This window comes from Vigna unguiculata, chromosome 4, assembly GCF_037176805.1.
Source record: "Vigna unguiculata cultivar grain cowpea cultivar isolate G323 ecotype 2 chromosome 4, ASM3717680v1, whole genome shotgun sequence".
Lineage (NCBI taxonomy): Eukaryota > Viridiplantae > Streptophyta > Magnoliopsida > Fabales > Fabaceae > Vigna > Vigna unguiculata.
Window position 1 is genome coordinate 34789784 of NC_140795.1, and position 14197 is coordinate 34803980.

The window sequence follows — 14197 nt, forward strand, 5'->3', positions numbered from 1 at the left end:
TGCTTCCTTGCTTTGTTGTGAACAATATTGTTTAATATCGACTATGGCGCCGATATGGCAGAAACCGGTAGAGGTTTTCCGGCCAGCCGCCATAACAAGGTGGGGGCGAATCGAAATTTTCGTGGCGGCTCATGGCGGCCACTTTCTGCGTGGCAGGTGGCGGTGGTGACGTGTTGGTTGGAGGAGAAGTGAAGAAAGAAGGAGAAGAAAAGAAAGGAGTTGTGCGGCGTGTTGGTTGGAGGAAGAAGGAGAAGATAGCAAAAACCTAAACCTAATTGGTCCGATACATTTGAAATTGGGCCTGACCCACTTCTGGCCCACTTCCCCCAACGTCCAAATTTCTTCATTCCACCCTCATTTAAGCCATTTAATATTCACCCACGTCCAAATTTCTTCACTACAACCTCATTTTAGCCATTCAACTACTAATTGTGTTTTTATCTGTTGTCAATTAATAAATTTAAAAATTTGATTACGTCCAAATTACTTATTATTTTACATTTCTACCCTAATACAGAAACCTTTTCTCTTATTATTTTACTTTTCTATCCTAATTTCAGTTCCTCTTCTCCTATTATTTTACTTTTTTACCCTAATTTCATTTACTATTTTTATTCTTTAAAACTAAGCATGGCTCATTAAACACATATTTAACCTAGCCTATCTGTAAAACTTTCTACGTTCTCCATTATTTTATTCTATTCAAAACCAAAAGTTTCTAAAGCTTTCCTACCGGCCACTGCCACCCGCTGCCACCAGCTGCCACCGTTGTCGGTCGCCGGTTGTCGCTGTCTTTGACCACCGCTGCCGGACGCCATCGTCAAGTTTGTTTTTTTTTCAATTTTTTTATTTATCTTTTCTATTTGTCTAATTTCACTATAATTATTATGTAAAAATATAATTATTTTTCAGCAATAATAATGGCCAATAATAATGATCCTTTAAGAACATCCCATAGGAGTGACTCAGGATGGAAACATTGTCATCCGATGGATGAATCGAATTTAAATACAACTATTTACAATTATTATGGGAAAGTTATGAAAGGAGGAATTACTAGAGCAAAAGAACATCTCATGGCAAAGAAGGACAATGTTGCTGCTTGCACCAAGACTCTGAAAAATGTGAGAGAAGAACTTTGGAAATTATACAAAGAAAAAGCATACAGCTCCTCCATCAATCCTAGATATACTGCAACCAATGATAACCATGAGAGTGAAGATGAGGATGAAATTTCCACGACTAGTAATGATAAAGGGAGAAATAGCGGTGGAAGAAAAGGACCAATGGATATGTTTTGTAGAAATCCAACTGCTACAATAGAGAAGAGAAGAAAGGAAAAATGAAGGCAAGCTAACATCAAAGAGGCATGTGACAAAAATTTAAAGGCCTCAGTTCATCAATATATTGCTCGATTTTGGTACCAAGCAGGCTTGTCATTCAACCTTGTGAAGTTAAAAAGTTTTCAAGATATGATTGATGCCATAGGTGCTTATGGACCTAATTTACCTGTTCCTAGTTATCATGAAATCAGAGTTCCACTTCTCAACAAGGAAGTTGAGTACACGGAAAAGTTGTTGCAAGATCATAAATTGCAATGGAGCAAACATGGTTGTTCTATTATGTCAGATGCATGGACTGATCGAAAGCAACGATGCTTAATTAACTTTTTGGTGAGCTCCCCTGTAGAGACAATGTTTGTCAAGTCCATTGATGGTTCAAACTTTGTGAAGACAGGAGAAAAACTATTTGAGATGCTTGATTCCCTTGTGGAGGAGATTGAGGAAGTAAATGTTGTTCAAGTTATAACAGATAATGGGAGAAATTATGTGTTGGCTGGTAAGTTGTTAGAAGAGAAAAATCCCATCTTTATTGGACTCCTTATGCTGCCCATTGTATAGATTTGATGCTTGAAGACATTGGAAAGCTTCCTTTGATAAAGAAGATAATTCATAGAGGAATTAGTCTTGTTGGCTTTATCTATAGTCATTCTAGTACCTTGAGTTTGTTGAGACAATTTACAAATAAGAGGGAATTAGTAAGACATGTTGCTCGTCCTCGTCCACCGAGTGTACCTCGTGCCTCCTGTTATGTTTCTGAAGCTACCTTCCAAGCAACTATGGGTAAAATGTTTGCAAGACAAGAGGACATTTGCGATAGCCAACAAGCAGTTCGTCGTAGCACACGATGTCTCATGGACAACTTGCATAAGTTATCTTTGGATGTTCTAGACACTCCAGATGACTATTTGATGAATGGTGCCCAATTTGATGAGTATATTTCTTGGCTTGGGGCAGGCCAGAATCTCAGTGGGGGGTGTTGCTGCTGTTGACTCCGCTGACTCTGAGGATGGGATAATGATGGTATTGATGGTGGAGATGATGTTGATGATGTTGTCGAGGAGGAGGTTCCTCCTGATGATGATGCGTGAGATGTGTTGTGTTTAAATGTGTTGTGTTTAAGACTCTATTTATTTGTTTAGTGATGTGTAGTTTTGTTGTGGGTTTAATACTTTGTTTTTTTAGATGTTATTGTTTAGTTTGGGAGTTGATGTTAGTGTTGATGTTTGTAATAACATTGTGATCTCTGTTCATATAGCCTTGCAATATCTTTGGTTATTTGCTTGCAACTTTGAATGATTGAAGTGTTGATGTGGTTGCAATGTTATGCAGTCCTTATCCAGAGTAAAATTTAACTCAATGAATGAGATATTTGAGTGTTGAATGTGGTTGTAATGTGGTTGCAATTTCTATGAAGTTAATTTTTGCATGATTCTTTGAATGCAATCACACACACTTGGTTAGGGATGAAAAAGACAATTGTTTGTTGTTATGTAATGAAGCTGCTTAGCCAAATAGCTAACCTTTGTGCATATTTTGAAACCATTTGTGAACCCTTTTTTAGCCTTGATGTATTGTTTCTTTACCCTAAGCCTTCTGAAATTTTATCTTATCTTACACCATGGAAGAAAAGAACAAGTTTTATGTTGTGAACATGGGTATGAGTTGAGATTAAGTTTGGGGCAAATATGTGATTGAGAAATGAGAAGTTGCTTGAAAATCTTAAATTGTGATGATTGAAAAAGCTCAACATTCTCAATGAAAAAAAAAGCAAAGGCAAATTAATGAAAATGGTGCATGAAATGAAATTACGAGGTTGAACTATGGAAAAAATATGGTGGATTGGATTGTTTGTATATGGGGAGTAAGGATGTTCATGAATGTTTATGAATATAATTGTTCTCCTCTTCCAAGATGATTTGATTCCATGAAAAACCCTAATTCTTTGTAGCCAAGCCAAGTTTCAAGCCTAGAAAGACCTTTTGATATAATTCAATGTGTGTGAATGAGATGTGCAAAAATTTGATGAATTGGTTTTATGGTATGCTAGTCCTGAGATTGTGTGGCTAACACATGTGTGAGGAAACACCGACTTTTGTGTGACTTAGTGACTCTCATTGTTGGTAGTCATATCTAATTCTGGATTGAAGAACTGATTTTCATGGAAGCACCATATCGTATCTTCTTGATTTTGATATATGCAAGTGAATTGTCTTTGATATGTGTAAAGGGGATTATGCTATGAGATCATATGTCTTTGGTTCATTTTTAAGTAGGATGTTTTGTTTTATGTGTATGTATAATTAGGTTTTCTTTTCACGAGGACATGAAAAAGTGCAAGTTTGGGGGAGTTTGATAAGTATGAAAAATAATTATTATTCATATTTGATTGGACCTCTTAATTGTATTCATTCATGTGTTTTGTGGGAAGTTTTAGATTGTCTTTAGGTTTCTTTTAGGTTAGGTATATTTTGTGTTTTTATTAGAGATTATTATATAGGAGAGTGAAAGATTGGAGAAAAAATGAGGTTGTTCTGTCATGACCTTGTCGCCTAGTGAGAGTGCCAAGTTGCCCAACGAGATAGCCCCGGTCACCCAGCGAGGAAGTCATCTCGCCCAACGAGCGAACAATTTTCTGAAGTGATTAAAGTTTCGAAAGTTACACGAAATTGACGTGCTGAAGTGTGGGAACGCGACATGAGTAGGGAAAAATAGGAGAAACGCCATTCTAGGGCAAGGAGAACTCAAATCACTTCATTCATTCCATCAAATTCATCCATCTTTTGTTCTCTAGATGCCTAGGAGTGACTAAACTCCTCTTTCATTGGGGTTGGATGTAATGAACTTATACTTTTTGTAATTTTCCTATGCAATGTAATCTCTGTTTTTGTTCATATGTTCTATCACAATTATTAATGTGCATGATGAAAATCTTTGCTATTTGGTTGTATCTAATTATTGGGAAATGAATTGGAACTTAACCTTGGATAGAACAACCATGAGATTGGATTCTAGGAATAGACGTAATCTTTAGGTCATTCTATACATCAAATCTTAATGCAAGTCATGTGTTAAAATAGTTAAGGAATTAATATTTTGGCATATTTGACTTAGAACTTACTTCTAAGGAATTAGGGGCTAATATGCTTATGATATGGATGTTTGAGCAAGATAGAGATTGTGTAGGAAATATTGCATTAGTATGGTTCATGAAATCCAACCTTGGTGAAGTCTTTCCTAAATTCTTCTATAACTTTAGTGTTTATTAATTTTGCATGTTTATCTTAAATTAAACCAATATTTAATGTTGACATCATTGCTAAAATTAGTAAATAATTACAATTAGACAAATGAACAAAAATCCCTTGGAAAAACGATACTTGGACTTCCATTTTACTACTTGTAACGAATTTGTACACTTGCCAAAGAGTTAATAATGAGATACACCTAGACTTGTGATATTCTGAGTGTGATAAAATATCAAACTTTTGTTTTTGGTTCTTACCTTGAAGAGTTTTTTTAAGTGATGAATTTCCCATGTGCTTATCTTTGGATTTTAATGTAAAGGTAATGTTGTATAAACCATTTTCTACTTTTGTATTGTAGGGACCGATTCCCCACAAGAGTCGATCGACGTCCAAAGATGTCTACACAACGTTGATCGGCGCAATGCCACGTGCTCCAAGCCACATCGTTGGTTGTCTTGCAATCCAACGATCGAGGTTCGAAGTCGTGGCTAGTTGATGTGGCAATCTCACTGAAGTGATAATAGGAGGTCAACAACTAAGCAGTCGCAAGACGCGACGACCGACGGAGTGCACCTGCGCCACATTTGCTTTGTTAACAACTAACTGAAAATCACATTGAGACCCTTTGATACGATCCTATCCAGGAAAGATTATGATCGTTTCTGAATTTGAATCCTCAAGAGGTACGACACGAATAAATAAGAGAAGAATGCGGAATAAGATGTAGATGGAGAACGTCACAATCTAGCAGATTGATAAGTCAAGTGAAGATTCAAAGATGTTAATCTTTGATAAGAACCGGAGGCCTAAGCCAAGAACAAAGAGAATCCTCTCTTTAATGAAATCAAATTCAATATATGACTAAAAGTGTCTACATTGTTTTTTGTACCTCTATATATAGGCACATAAGTTTAAGAAAACCTGAGAACCCTACAAAAAGGCCCAAGCCCAAAACATAAAAACATAAACTAATTTATAAAAGAAAGCCCAAAGCCCAAAAACATAGAACATAACTAATTTCTGAGGAAACCCAAAGTCTAAAAACATAAACTAATTTTCCTAAAAACTATCCTTCAAATGTGCTTCAAGTCATGATCTTCATATTCTTTGAATTTCAGATTGCTTGTAGCATCAGGAGCCTTGAATACTTTTGATCTTCCAATCTCTTGCTTCTTGCTCTTGTCATAGGTCCTTTAAATTGTAAAGGTTCATCTTCAAGTTCTTCTTGTATGGAATGTTGGGATAGTCCTCTATCATTCCCTCCTTCTTGAAGAGAATTTGTCCTCAAATTTGTACCACTTGAAGTTTAGGAGATAGTCCTCTATCACCCTTATTGGATGCTTTTATTCTCCTTGAAAGTAAACCATCCATTCTCAAACGAGTGTGGTTGTATAACGACGACCTCGGTAACACCGGTCATGACTTACCATTCTCATCCAACTGCTAGGTCGCGAAGTCGTAGCCAAGGAAGGTGACACGCACGACCACATCGGTCGGTAGCTATAGAAAGACCATATCTCTATAATTAAGGTAAACAAGTCGGTAATCAAGTTTAAAAAGCAATTGGGCCTCAATTAAGTAAACACTAATCTAAGGCCCATATGGAAATCTATAAATAGGACTCCAAGGTAAGTTGGTAAGGATTTTTACTTCGCATTTATCACAACATTAATTACTAAAACCTGAACGAGATACTATTGACTTAAACATCGGAACCTAATTGACAGATACCCTGATTATCTACACCACTGACCGGGAGAAGGAGAAAATATTGAAGGTAACACAAAAGAAGAAAAGAAACAAGCCAAGTGTTTAGATAGATGTCCAGTCCCATACCCGAAACACCTAATTTTTTTGTCTTGTCTCCATTGAAATGTTTCAAGTTTATCCTCTTCTTCACGTAGAATGGCTTCAACAACACCTAATTAAGTTGATAAAACCATCCTGATTCCGAAAAGCACATCACTTCATGTACCAACTATAGAGTTGAATGTGTTCAATGTGAAGGCAAATCTTTGACATATTCCCTACAATAATTAAAATATTCATACTCTAGTAGAATACATAAAATCAAACAACTTAAGTTGAAATCCACTTACCAACAATGGCAATGATGTTCCACTTAGGTGTCATCATTATCACCACCAACTGGATTATATAAGGATGTTAAATCCTATGAAATTACTCCATAAATCCGAAAACACATTTCAATTAATGAGTGGCCACAGTGACATCTATTACTAAATGGCCAACAAAGTAAAACTACTAGACAAAGAGATACTAAAAAACAAAGAGATTCAGTCAAATGGCCAATTGGGCTGGCCCATAGGGTGTCCAAGGCCCCTAAGGCAGCCAAACCCCTCTCACTTCTATCATTCTTGCAGAAATAGTACTCTCACACTCCCCTTTACCCCACCGAGGCTCTGCTAGGGTTTAGCCCCAATCTTGGTCAAGCTAGCTCTAAACTAAGCTCGTATTCACTTCTTAGATCTACTCTTGGAACTGCCGGTCCCATTGGTTTAAGAGTTGAAGCCCGATATTAGCTCCTTTCCAGGTATGGGAAGATAGGATTTTTTTTATGCTTCTATAAATAATGTGTCTGTTTTGGTTCTGTTGGGTGATCTTGATGATTTGAGGTGCTTTTGATGGTGTGAAAATAATTTGTGTATTATTAATGGATAGATTTTGGGCTTGGCATACGTGAGAGCAGGTGAAATCTGCTATGCACGCCTAAGCGAGCTATATTTCGCCCAAACGATAAGCTCTCGCCTAAGCGAGGAGCTCTCGCCTAAGCGAGGAGCTCTCGCCTAAGCGAGAATGGCAGTAACTCGCCCCCTTTGGTTTCGAGTGCTCGCCTGAGCGAAGGCCTCTCGCTTGAGCGAGATGGGCTAGCTTGAGCGAGAACTCAAAGTGGTCTATGTTTTCAATCTCGCTTAAGCGAAAGCTTTTCGCTTGAGCGAGAGACCCCTGTCGCCTGAGCGAGAGATTTTAGCTTAAGCGAGATCAATCTAGCTTAAGCGAGACCAGTCTAGCTTAAGCGAGATCAGTCTAGCTTAAGCGAGAATTTCTAGCTTAAGCAGAATTTTAATTCCTTACTTTAACTTGAACTTGTGGATTGATTCAATTACTTTTAAAAGTATGAATTGGGTGAATGGGTATGAGTAGAATGGTTTATGGTCTGTGATTGATAAGTTTAACATGACCTTGGCATGTCGCATGTATGAGATGGTTGGTAATTAAAGTGGCATGATATTGGTATGAGATGAAATTATATTCATGGTTTGGGAAGGATGAGTTGGTATTGATTCTACATTCGAATATGAATGAGTATGGTTTATAAAAGTTTGTCTGAGATTATTTGCATGATATATATTATTCGATTGTTTGAGCCTGAATGGTCGAGGGTTAGTGCATAATTCCTTGAGATCTCTAGGTGGGATTTCAGGATCGTGCTTCAGTGGTCGGGACGTGATTTCATGGCTCTTGTTAGTGGGTGTCCATGGTGGTGCCCCATCTGTATAATTTGGTAAGGATTCAAGGTAAGGTTGCATCCTGACACTCTAAGGAGTCAATTAGTCTCACTTAGAGCGGATTGAATCTTGTGGTGAGAGTAGCAGGAGGCCTGAAACTCACTAAGGGCTAACCTTGTGTGTGAGGGATTGATTCATTGTAACACTTGTAACACATAGCTCGAAGGTGAGCAGCTTGGGGGTGAACAGAGGTATCTACCACAAGTGCAAGCACCCGCTGAATCCGACCAGATTATATATATCCGGATGAGTTGAGTCGAGTCTTATTGTATTGATTGGAAGGTTATAACATGCTTGGATGATGTATGTATATTGGACTGTGAAAGTATATCTGATTGCATGATAAAACTAATTTTGGCTCTAGCTTACCCTTCCGTTGTTTGTTGTATGTTCTGTGGTGTGGTCTTTTCTTTTGTAATGATCATCAACTTGTTGATGTGAGCAGAGGTGAGAACTCCCCGTAATCATCAGGATGATGGAGGTTCCGCTGCATAGTCTGCTTGGACGGGATCTAGGTTTACTTGGACTTTCCTTTAGGGCTATGGCCCGTGTACCGCTGGTCTTTAGGCTTAAAATTCTAAATGTTGATGATTTATATTTTATACTTTGTTATGGCATCGTAGTGTGCCCTTTTCTTATTTGGGTTTTCTCTTGGATAATCGTGAGGAGTAGTGTCTACACTCCAGAACTTTGTTTCTAATACTAATCTGTGTGACATTCCTTTAATTAGCGTTATTAATTAAATGGGGTGTTACATTTATGGTATCAGAACAGTTCGTCCTTAGGATGACTTGAGGTTGTGGGTTTGTCATGCCTCGCAAGCGTGAATAGTCATGTCTAGTCAAGTGTGTCAGTAAAACCAAAAGTTTTAAGAACAGATGAACACCTTGATAAAGTAATAAAGGTGCACACTCATGACTAGATTAAAGGTTGTTTTTCCTTTTTAATTGTACTGGCTGGGAAAGAAGGGTGACAGACGAAAAGGTTTGGTTGTCTGTAGATGATGGAGTGTTGCTTTGTATGTTCTAGTTTTGTTTTGTTATGCCTCTGTACTCTGTGTCTGGTGCCTATATGAATAAGGGAATGCAGATCCAATGTCAACTTGGCCTACTTTCCTTTACAAGTGTTGGATGAGGTCTCTAAGACAACTTTTTGCCTCAGAAATAGGAAGTTGATGTAGGATGTATATAATTGAGCAAGGAAAGCCAAGTCTTGGGTTAATATACTGGAGAAGATGCTAGAGTTCACGAAATAACGTTTGGTCAGGGGGGCTTTAAGGATAGACTCTCAGAAACAGATACTATAAGTTTTCTAAAAGGAGTTGAATCCAAAGATTTAGAACACTAAAAGGTATCAGTGCATGCAAGTGCCACATAGTTTGAGGAAAATCAACCTGATTCTACATCCCGATAATGTTGAAGTTCAGAGTCATGCAAATACATAGTGTTAGGAGAAGTATCATTGAATATAGTCATATGGTCACACCTAGCGCTTCTTGGAGTGTTGGAGGAGGAACAATTGGCAAATTCTAGGTTACAGAAAGTGGAGAGATTGCTTGGCAACGAGAAACCTAGGAAGGGAGGAGACCGTGAAGTACGAAAAGATAATGAACCTCTAGTGAGAGGCTGAGATGGATAGGGGTTTAGTGATCATTCAGGGAAGGTGACGTTCCTAAGTAGGGGAAAGAAGAATTTATGGTTAGGGAAGAAGTGGCATAAGGGATTCATACTAAGATTAATAGTCAGCAGGTGAGGATGGATCTTTTCAAATTGTTAGTGGGATGTTTCAAGGAAAAGTAGTCCCCATGAGCAGGACATTTGACCTTGGGTATAAAGTGGAAGGTTTCACGCACCAGAAGGAGGGGATGGAAAGAAAAGTTTTGAGTGGTTGATAGGGTGTCTACAATGATTGATGCTAAAGTGGTTAGCACGAATAAATCTCATCTAGAGATGCACCTTACAAAGAGATGCTTGGACTAAGAGCCAGATTTCATGGGATCATGTACTCCTTGGTGTCGCTAGTATGATAAAGGAGTCATGGTTGTCTTTAAGAATGGGTTGCGGTTGAGATAATGGTTTCTTCTACAATTGCGACCAAGTGGAGACTCGCTCAGGTGTGGTGCCTCGTGGTGATCAAAGCATTAAAATTAAAACCCAATTCGAATTCTTCCCTTGGCAAGGTTGGAACATAGTCTCAAGGGTGAATCAGTTGTTTTCTCAATCTCGCTCTGATGAGTTGGGACAACCAACGAGGTGATGTTCTTAGATTAAAAAGAGATGAGTCAGTGATTCCGTATGAAGTATGGATCAAGCTAAATAGTGGGGGTAGGGCTTCATGTGAATCAAAGACATATGATGAAGGAAAGTGAATTATAGATGAAGAGGATCTAAATGGTAAAAGGATTATAGACGTGTTCTGAAACAAGCACTAGAGTTTTGACCTTGGTGTGGTGGAGTTCACTTCTGTGTGGGTGTCTGAGGAAGAACCGGTGACAATAGTTCCTAATGGAATGGTTACTACTGTGAAATTGAAGTAAATACAGAAGTGGAGGAGATGTTGGAGAATTAATGGCTTATACTAAGTATAACCACAAGGATGACTGCAAGTTTGGTGAATCTTAGAGGAGAGGTAGTGGTAAGATAGATTGTTCAAGGGTAAACATTGGATAATGGAAGATTGGCTTTTCGGGCCTATGGTTGTAAAGAGTGGAAACATGATGAAGGTAAGGAATTTCAAGGCTTAGCGGCGAGTTTCCAAGTGCGAACAAAGTCTTTAGAATGTGCAAGGAGGGTATTGACAAAGGTTGAAGTGACTAGTAGGACATATGGTTTAAAAAGGGTGGATACGATGTTGAGAAAATGGAACGTTAAGACTATAAAGGGGTGAGTCCAAAGGGTTTTGCAAGTTCCATTGAGGTTTTGGAGGAAGGTTTCTCAGCGATGATTGCCTCCTTGTCACGGCAGATATGAAAGGAGCATCATTTTGAGTGAACGAATAAGTGACTTGTGTGTTGATCAGAGTGGCGCAGCGAGATGGTGGGAAGTAATACCTGTGAAGGGTCAGAGGTGCATGGAAAGAACTATCTTACTCATGACCTAATGATTTCTACGACAAGCAGTTCTTCATGAACAGTGAAAGTGTCGTTCTTACGAGTATTAAGTAAGGATGTTCAGTGATCATTTAAAGTTGGAATTATGGAGTTACTCAGAGAAAGTTGGGCAAGAAAAATAGGAGATGGTTTGAGTTATGATTTCAAGTTAGGGTACCAACCTGAAAGTAAGGAAGTAAGGGTATGTGCTTAGCCAAAGAAGGGAACTCAAGATCGGGGTTTGACGAGGTGAGAGTAAGGAGTTTGTGGAGAAGTAAGTGTCTGAGTTGGGAGGAGAAGATGTGAAGAGATTTCATTGGTCTAGTCATCTGACTAGAACTAGTGAATCTCTCAACAAGGTTGGGAAAAAAAAAGCAATTCAGAAAAATCTTAGTTTGAGAAGTATCTTAGAATTGATAGGCATGAATCACACTAGAAATTTGGCATGAATCACACTAGAAATTTCAAGTCAAGAAAAGACATGGTTCTAAGGCTTTTGAGGAATGATGATTATGAGTTAGTAAATCAGAAATGAAGGTGATATGCCGAAATGAATTTGGTAGTTGTGACATGAAAGTTTAATTTGGAAATGGAATGACTTGGTTGTGGACTTGTTACCATTGATTGAAGTCAGTAAAGGAGGCTAGATGTTATGAGTATCGTTATGCATAAAAGTGGTCAAGAGTGTTGATGGTGAGGCAGTAGGCCAAAACTCAATCGTGATCAAGTCAGTGGAGTGATGCATAAAGGAGTGGACAAGGTGACGGGAAGTGGTAACGAACGTGCTTTAGTTTGAGACTTAAAGTGATCTAAGACTTGATAAACACCTACAAGAGGTAGTGGAGAGCATATGGTGGATAGGTCAGTGTATCAGATACAAGTTAGTTGGGCAAGTATGAAGGAGCATTCCAGTGTTAAGGTTCCAAGTTGGAAGTTAGTTCGAGCGTAGTGACTAAACCAATCTACACTGTTGAACATATATCGCATAGTACAAAGGCAAAGTTTCCAATGGCTATAGGTGTTGGAGTCATCAAACCTGTCATGTCTAGGTGGTGATTGTCGTAGGGCGTGAGGAAAACGTAGTTTTCTTCCTATCCCATCGGGTGAATTTTCGAGGACGAAAATTTTTGTTGTTGGGGAGAATGTAAAACCCTCTTTTATTCTACCCTAATTTTTAAAGGGATGCCCATAATCTTATGGGCCTAAGGGCTAGCCCATAGGGTGTCCAAGGCCCCTAAGGCAGCCAAACCCCTCTCACTTCTGTCATTCTTGCATAAACAGTACTCTCACACTCTCCTTTACCCCACAGAGGCTCTGCTAGGGTTTAGCCCCAATCTTGGTCAAGCTAGCTCTAAACTCAACTCGTCTTCATTTCTTAGATCTACTCTTGGAACTGTCGGTCCCGTTGGTTTAAGAGTTGAAGCCCAATATTAGCTCCTTTCCAGGTAAGGGAAGCTAGGATTTTTTTTATGCTTTTATAAATAATGTGTTTGTTTTGGTTCTGTTGGGTGCTCTTGATGATTTGAGGTGCTTTTGATGGTGTGAAAATAATTTGTGTATTGTTTATGGATGGATTTTTGGCTTGGCATGCGTGAGAGCAGGTGGGATCTGCTATGCACGCCTAAGCAAGCTGTTTTTCGCCCAAACGAGGAGCTCTCGCCTAAGCGAGGAGATCTCGCCTAAGCGAGAATGGCAGTAACTCGCCCCCTTTGGTTTCGAGTGCTCGCCTGAGCGAAGGCCTCTTGCTTGAGCGAGATGGGCTAGCTCTAGCGAGAACTCAAAGTGCTCTCTGTTTTCAATCTCGCTTAAGCGAAAGCTTTTCGCTTGAGCAAGAGACCCCTGTCGCCTGAGCGAGAGCTCCTTAGCTTGAGCGAGATTGACGGCATAGTTCTTTAAATACTTTTATGCTCCCATGATTGATTTGTTTACCCTTTTAAAGCATGAAAATATGATGCTAACGTCTTATGCAACATGTTTGTGTTTTCTTTAGTTTTTGTTGTTTGAGATTTTGTGTTCTTACATGTTGAAACTAGTGAAAAGCTGTCAGTTTAGCTTAAGCGAGAGATTTTAGCTTAAGCGAGATCAGTCTAGCTTAAGCGAGAATTTCTAGCTTAAGCGAGAATTTCTAGCTTAAGCGAGACCAGTCTAGCTTAAGCGAGAATTGCTGCAGAATGGGTATGAGTAGAATGGTTTATGGTCTGTGATTGATAAGTTTAACATGACCTTGGCATGTGGCATGTATGAGATGGTTGGTAATTAAAGTGGCATGGTATTGGTATGAGATGAAATTCTATATTCATGGTTTGGGAAGGATGAGTTGGTATTGATTCTACATTTGAATATGAATGAGTATGGTTTATAAAAGTTGGTCTGAGATTATTTGCATGATAAATATTATTCGATTGTTTGAGCATGATTGGTCGAGGGTCAGTGCATAATTCCTTGAGATCTCTTGGAGGGAATCCAGGGTTGTGCTTCAGTGGTCGGGACATAATTCCATGGCTCTTGTTAGTGGGTGTCCATGGTGGTGCCCCATCTGTATAATTTGGTAAGGATTCAAGGTAAGGTTGCATCCTAACACTCTAAGGAGTCAGTTAGTCTCACTTAGAGCGGACTGAATCTTATGGTGAGAGTAGCAGGAGACCTGAAACTCACTAAGGGCTAACCTTGTGTGTGAGGGATTGATTCATTGTAACACTTGTAACACATAGCTCGGGGGTGAGAAAAGTATCCACCACAAGTGCAAGCATCCGCTGAATCCGACCAGATTATATGTATCCGGATGAGTTGAGTCGAGTCTTAGTGTATTGATTGGAAGGTCATAACATGCTTGGATGATGTATGTATATTGGACTGTGAAAGTATATCTAATTGCATGATAAAACTAATTTTGGCTCTAGCTTACCCTTCTGTTGTTTGTTGTATGTTCTGTGGTGTGGTCTTTTCTTTTGCAATGATCATCAACTTGTTGATGTGAGCAGATGTGAGAAC

General features: G+C 38.9%; 1 pseudogene; it reads left to right on the plus strand.

Moving 5' to 3' along the window:
* Nucleotides 1-920: 920 nt before the first annotated feature.
* On the plus strand, nucleotides 921-2332 carry LOC146887078 (uncharacterized; annotated as a pseudogene).
* Nucleotides 2333-14197: the final 11865 nt, after the last annotated feature.